Source organism: Pteronotus mesoamericanus, unplaced genomic scaffold (assembly GCF_021234165.1).
Source record: "Pteronotus mesoamericanus isolate MK-2021 breed Mesoamerican mustached bat unplaced genomic scaffold, CSHL_Meso_final contig_164, whole genome shotgun sequence".
In the NCBI taxonomy this organism is placed as follows: Eukaryota; Metazoa; Chordata; class Mammalia; order Chiroptera; family Mormoopidae; genus Pteronotus; species Pteronotus mesoamericanus.
In genome coordinates, this window is record NW_026555065.1 from 28,920,364 (window position 1) to 28,926,277 (window position 5,914).

A 5,914-nucleotide genomic window follows, 5' to 3' on the forward strand; every position below is an offset into this window, starting at 1 on the left:
CCATACATAGTTATTACAATATTACTGACTATATTCCCTATACTCTACTTCATATGCTTGTGACTATTCTGCAACCACTGATTTGTACTTCTTGATCCCTTCCCCATTTTCACCCAACTCCTAACCCCCATCCCATCTGGCAACCATCAATTTGTTCTCTGTTGTCTGTGAGTCTAGAATTCTAATGGTTCATGATTCCATGGAGCCCATCCATGGATCCCTGGTTAAGATCCTTGGCCTACCGGGCAAAGTCCAAGCCCATTTCTGGGGCTGGAAACAGATAGCATATGGATAATGTCCTCAGTCTCAAGCTAGATTGGAAGGGTGGATTGTCCTGAGCTCTGGAAGCAGACCAGTTGGAGGGGTGGGTCAATGATGATCAGGACAGGAAGCCAGGGGCCGGTCCCAGAAGGACAGCATAAGGGTCAGGCAGCACAGCGTGGGAGTTGAGGGGAGCAGGAACCAATGGGAAGTGCAGTGCCGCGTGGCGCAAGGCAGCATGGTCCACCCTGGAGGTCGTGGGTGAAGTGAGGTGGTGCTGCCGGTGCTGGGGCACACTGGTCCGCTTGCAGGGACGGTAGCCCCAACCTGTGTACCCCTATTCACCATCACACTTTGCTGGTCTGTCACAGCTCCCCAAATACAGTGCTTTCTTATCTTTGCTCAGAGGGACTCTTGTTAAAATGCCCATTCTTTCCTGTTGACCTGGCAATTCTACATGGTCAACCTCCTCTCCTCTGTGATGCCCCCTCACTTCTCGTCCTTTGGAAATGGCTCACTCCTCAGCCACAGTCTCTTACCACCGCTTCTCCCCCCACTCCCGGCCACCCAGTGTGGGTTAGTGGTTTGGGAGTAAGGAGAACCTAAATTAAAAGTTGCTGAAGTAGTCACCTTACTAACTGGGTGACCCTGAACTGCATTGCGTTAGTTTCCTCATCTGCATAATCAGGATAATTATACCTCCCTAGAAGAGTTGCTGTAAGGATTAAATGTGCTGGCATATGGGAATGGACTAACACAATGCAGACACATAGTGGAGCTCAGTAAACAGTAGCTGTCATTCCCATTATTATCAGCTCTCTGAATGGTGGTGTTACCACATGATGCCACAGTTACTTGCTTATAAATGTTCTTCTCTTCCACATTAGACTGGATTCCAGAGTGTCTTTTCCTTTTCAAGCAGATTAGAAGCCACCTGATACAAAGAAGGAGCAAATGACCTGGTTCATTAGAAAGTTCCAGGAATCATTTGCGTCATTAAAAATTTCAGGGCAGCCTTACTGTGGCACGTATCACACCCTTCCATCGGGCAGACCAATAGTAAATGATTACGTACCATCGAAACCTCCTTCGCATGGCTTGAAATGTCCAAAAAGTTCTGATTAAGAATGTTCCTTCTCAGTCCTGGCATTGTCCAAACACCGTTTTTTTCATAACTTGGGTTAGCAGACCAGTGTCAGAGACAGCGTGTGAGACAGGACTGTCCCTGTCCATTGAGGGAGGAAGACAGCAGGTATAACCTGAGTGATGAAAAGACCCCAGACGGTGGTGACCAGGACCATGATGATGATGATGGTATTTATTGTGCACTTACGCATCAGATACGGTGGTATGTGTCTTACACAAATTATTACATTTGATTGTCACGATGACCCTTGGTACTGTATGTCCTGTTTTAGAGATGAGGAAATTGATGCTTAAAGAAATGAAGACGAACATCTAAGACTTACACAGCCAGGAAGGGGTGGAGCCAGGATTTGAACCACGATTTGAGTGCAGAGCCTATACTGTGACTGGTCTAGGCTTGGAGATGCTGCCCAGAAGGGCAAACCCAGGTTTTGGGAAATGGGAGGGAGAGGCTGGTCATGTGTAGGGTCCTGTGAGGCCACCAGGAAGAAGGTGGAGGCTCTGGGGTGCAGAGAGGGCTCCAAGAGACAGAAGGTGATACTGAATCCCTCCGCATTTATTACTGAAATACGTGTGGTGAGTGAGCTAGCTCACTCTAGCCTCTTTTTAAATTTAATTTAACTTAATTTAATTTAATTTTTTTCCATCATAAAGCTGATTCTATTCTCTTTTTTAGTTTTACTTTTTTATTTTATTGAATTTATTGGGGCGACATTAGTTAATAAAGTTATATAAGTTTCAGGTATACAATTCTGTAACACATCATCTGTATATTGTATTGTGCTCTCACCACCCAAAGTCTAGTCTCTGTCCATCACCATTTGTCTTCTTTTTATCCTCTTCCACCTCCCTGACCCCCATCTCTAGCCTCTTAAATAAGTAAAAGCCCCACTTGATTTTCTGAATATTTCTAGTGGGTGGTGGTGCATTGACAGATGCCACGTGTTGCTGCTGGGCAAACCACCCCACCCTTTGGCACCATCTCTGATGCACAAAGTGCATTCAAGTGGCATTCATTCCTCAACCTCACACTGCTCTTAAGATGTGATCACTTTCACACACACTAGTGTAACATAATGGATTCACTCACCTCAGCTCTGAGGGAGAAAAAAAATAGCTCTTTCTCGATCTTTTTTCTGAAATGACTATAAACTTGGCTTCAAACAAGGATGAATGACTGCCTGGTGCTGACTCACCACTCAGCTGCGACTGCTGGGACCAAGGGGGAGGCCGCCAGCATCCTCGCAGCAGCACCTGCGGCTGAAGTGGCCTCGCCTGGGGGCGGCTGTCTGTCCAAAGACCGCTCTTCTGCTACCGGCTCATGGCCCGGTCCCTTCCCTGGGTCCCTCTCTGCTCCTCAGCACCGTTTGCGGTGACCTGCCAGTGTCGGAGGTCTGGAGCTTCTCACTGCTCTCCCCACATCATCCCAGTGCCCTGTTCCCACTGACCTGTTTGTCCCCGGCCTGAGCCTCGGCTCCTCCATCCCTGCACAAGGCAGGGGGCTGTTGCTCACCTCCTCCCTCCTTCCCCCTCCCGCCTCAGCCCAGCTGAAATGTAGTCTTTCTCCTTCATCTGCTCTGATAGAGAAGGCGTCCAGGGGCATTTTAGATTGGGAAGTCCCAAGGCACATGTCTGACTGCCAGCAGCCTTGATTTGACCAGATCTTCAAGGGCCATTCCAGTCCTAAACCGCTGAGATTAGATTAAATCCTGCCTGGAGCTTCCAATAAAGACCTTGGCCATTACGGACTAACTAAATCATCTAAAATTGGACCACTAGGAGAAAAGTGGTGTCCATTCTGAGAGAGATGTTCCCGCGGGGAGAGGAGCTGTGAGAAAGCTCATCAGCTAAGGTCACCTGCTTGGTATGTGGCCTGGTACTAGGATCTCATCACTTGCATTTCTCTCCAGGCCTGGGAAGCTAGCACGGCTCCATTGAACAACTAGGGAGAGGCAGCTTACGGATCATGTGCCCATTTGTTTGGAGCAGCTGAAGGGCACCACAGCCTGCAGATTTATATGTCGCTTAGGGTTGGCATCAGTCATTAGCTGGTAAGCTCCCAACGCTCATTTGCCTTAATGCAATGATGTGCATAAGGAAACCTTAAAGGTGGGGTATTTATAGTTGGGTATTTTAGCTTCTCCCCAGGCATTAAAAAAATTCATTCATTCATTGCCATATCCGGAGAGCTGAAGAAATGCCATAATGTTTCTAGGCCATTGTCATCACTGCCATCTTTAGAAAAAAAGGGGGGAAACCAGTGTAGGATCCTTCTCAGCCTCTTTCTTCTCCAGACTGCCTGCAGTGCATGTAATTCCTACAGTTTTTGGAAATAAAATAATCAAACAGAATTTCTGTGCTAGTGTTGATTCGAAGCATCATGGTATTGCACAAAAGCTTCTTCAAACAGAAAGTGGCTTTTACAAGAAAACTAGATATTAAATGAAGCCTTCCTCTATTTTTGTCCCAGGAAAACAGAATGCAGCTGACCTGGAGCCCAGTTCCAGGGAAAGAGATGACCCATGAGGTCCATGTTAGGAATAAGCAACTGCAGGATTACTCGGGTTCACAAAATAATAAAGACTCAATGCATGAAGGCAGTCTGTAAATAAGTGTATCCTGTGAAGACCACATCTTGAAATTGATTCTTGAAAAATAAGTCAACATTTGCACACAGGTGCACACCTGTGTGATAGGAGTAATTTCTGTTATGAAGATGAACCCAATACAGAGACTATTCTCCATCCCCACTGGCTAAGGGTTACCAACAGCTGCTTAATGAGGCAGAACAGGAGACATACTGGAGTCCTCTGTGTCCCCTTTACAGTACAGTAGCATGTGGGTTGCCATTCTCATAAAAGCCCTTTGTCATCGTCATTACATTTTGTCAGTTCAACAACCCTCTTAGGTATAGTTATATGTAGATGTCTGGATTTACCTGCCCCATTGTTGAAAGAAACCATATATAAGAGAATACATACATGATGATTCCCCTTACATAAAATTCAGGAACATGTTGATGAGAATCCATGGTGATAGGAATCAGAACTGTAATTGTTGTGAGTGTAGAGACTGGCTGGAAGGGGGCCTAAGAAATTTTCTGGGGTGATGGAGATGTTTTATGTTTTGACTGAGGGTATTGGTTACATGGGTGTGCACATTTTTTAAAAAACTCATCGAGATGCACAACCAAAATATATGCACATCATGTTTGTAATTCTAAGGTAAAATTTATAGAATTCTAAGTCAACATAAAAGGAAAAAATTAGTCAAGCCCGTATGTTGCTGCAATGGACAGCTATTTTTAGAATAGCCCCTTCATCAGAAGACATTCCTACCCCTCTGTTTTTCAATTTCCTCTTCATTTCTAGCATTGAGGGATTTCTTTTTCTTTCAGCGACTTCCATACACCTGTAAAAAATAGTGTTTTATACTATCTGGCATTTCTAGTTGTCTCTCATGGGATAATTTAAGATTATCCTGTTACACTATTTGCTGGAACCAGAAGTCTTTACTTTCCCTAATGACTTCATCTATAGTAGTTTTTGCCCTGAATTTTTATATATGGACATACATATATACATATATACATGTAGAAAGTCTGTCTTCTATTCCATAGCTTTAAGATTCTTATCTTGGGTTAAAATCAGTACTTTAAAATCATTTTCCAGAGTCTGTGGCACTGAAAGCCGGTGACCTATGATCAGTAGTGTCTGTCTCAGTCCTATGCCTGAATGTTGATAACTGAGCAGCACGCTGCCCAGTAAAGCACTGAAAAAGAAAACAGAAAACATGGTGAAAACCAACATACCCTTTGGGAGGCTGACAGATGGCTATGTTATCTTCTATTCCTGTGTATATTTTATCCTTTGCCTCGTGTTTTTTTTCGCATGGTTAGGAACCACATTTAACTTTCCCTCCAAAAATGTTACATCTAATTTCTTTATTGAGTTTTAGAAAATGATTGGCCCTAAATAATTAAAATTATGTAAATCAACATAAAGAGAATCTAGTTTCGTTTGTTATATGATTTCAATACTTCTAAACACAGCAAAAATCAACATTAGGATCATCACTGCCATTTATTCTTAGCCATTATGTGCACAGGTGATGGTTAGAAGCCCTTCATCTACTCTGGGAATTTCCTGACTGCTGTAAGTTTAAACTTCCCGTGATATCGTCACACTAAAATTCTCATTTGCACTAAAATATTTAAAGAAGGGAAAATGGCACCTAAACTGTGACAATTGCATCACTCATGTGAGAAGTATGTTTCTGCAGATGGCATGTGTAAATCAGGGTGTGAAATTGAAATATATTTACTGTGTTATTGGAGGTTTTCCCACATAGATAGTGTGTGCGTGTGTATGTGTGTGTGAGGGAGGAGAGGGATTAAAATACATATGGGGTTGCTTACGCACGTATATGTATGCTTGTGAAAACATTTTATTACCTGATTCTAAGATGTACTTTTTTTCTCTATTTTAACATTAATCATGTATACATT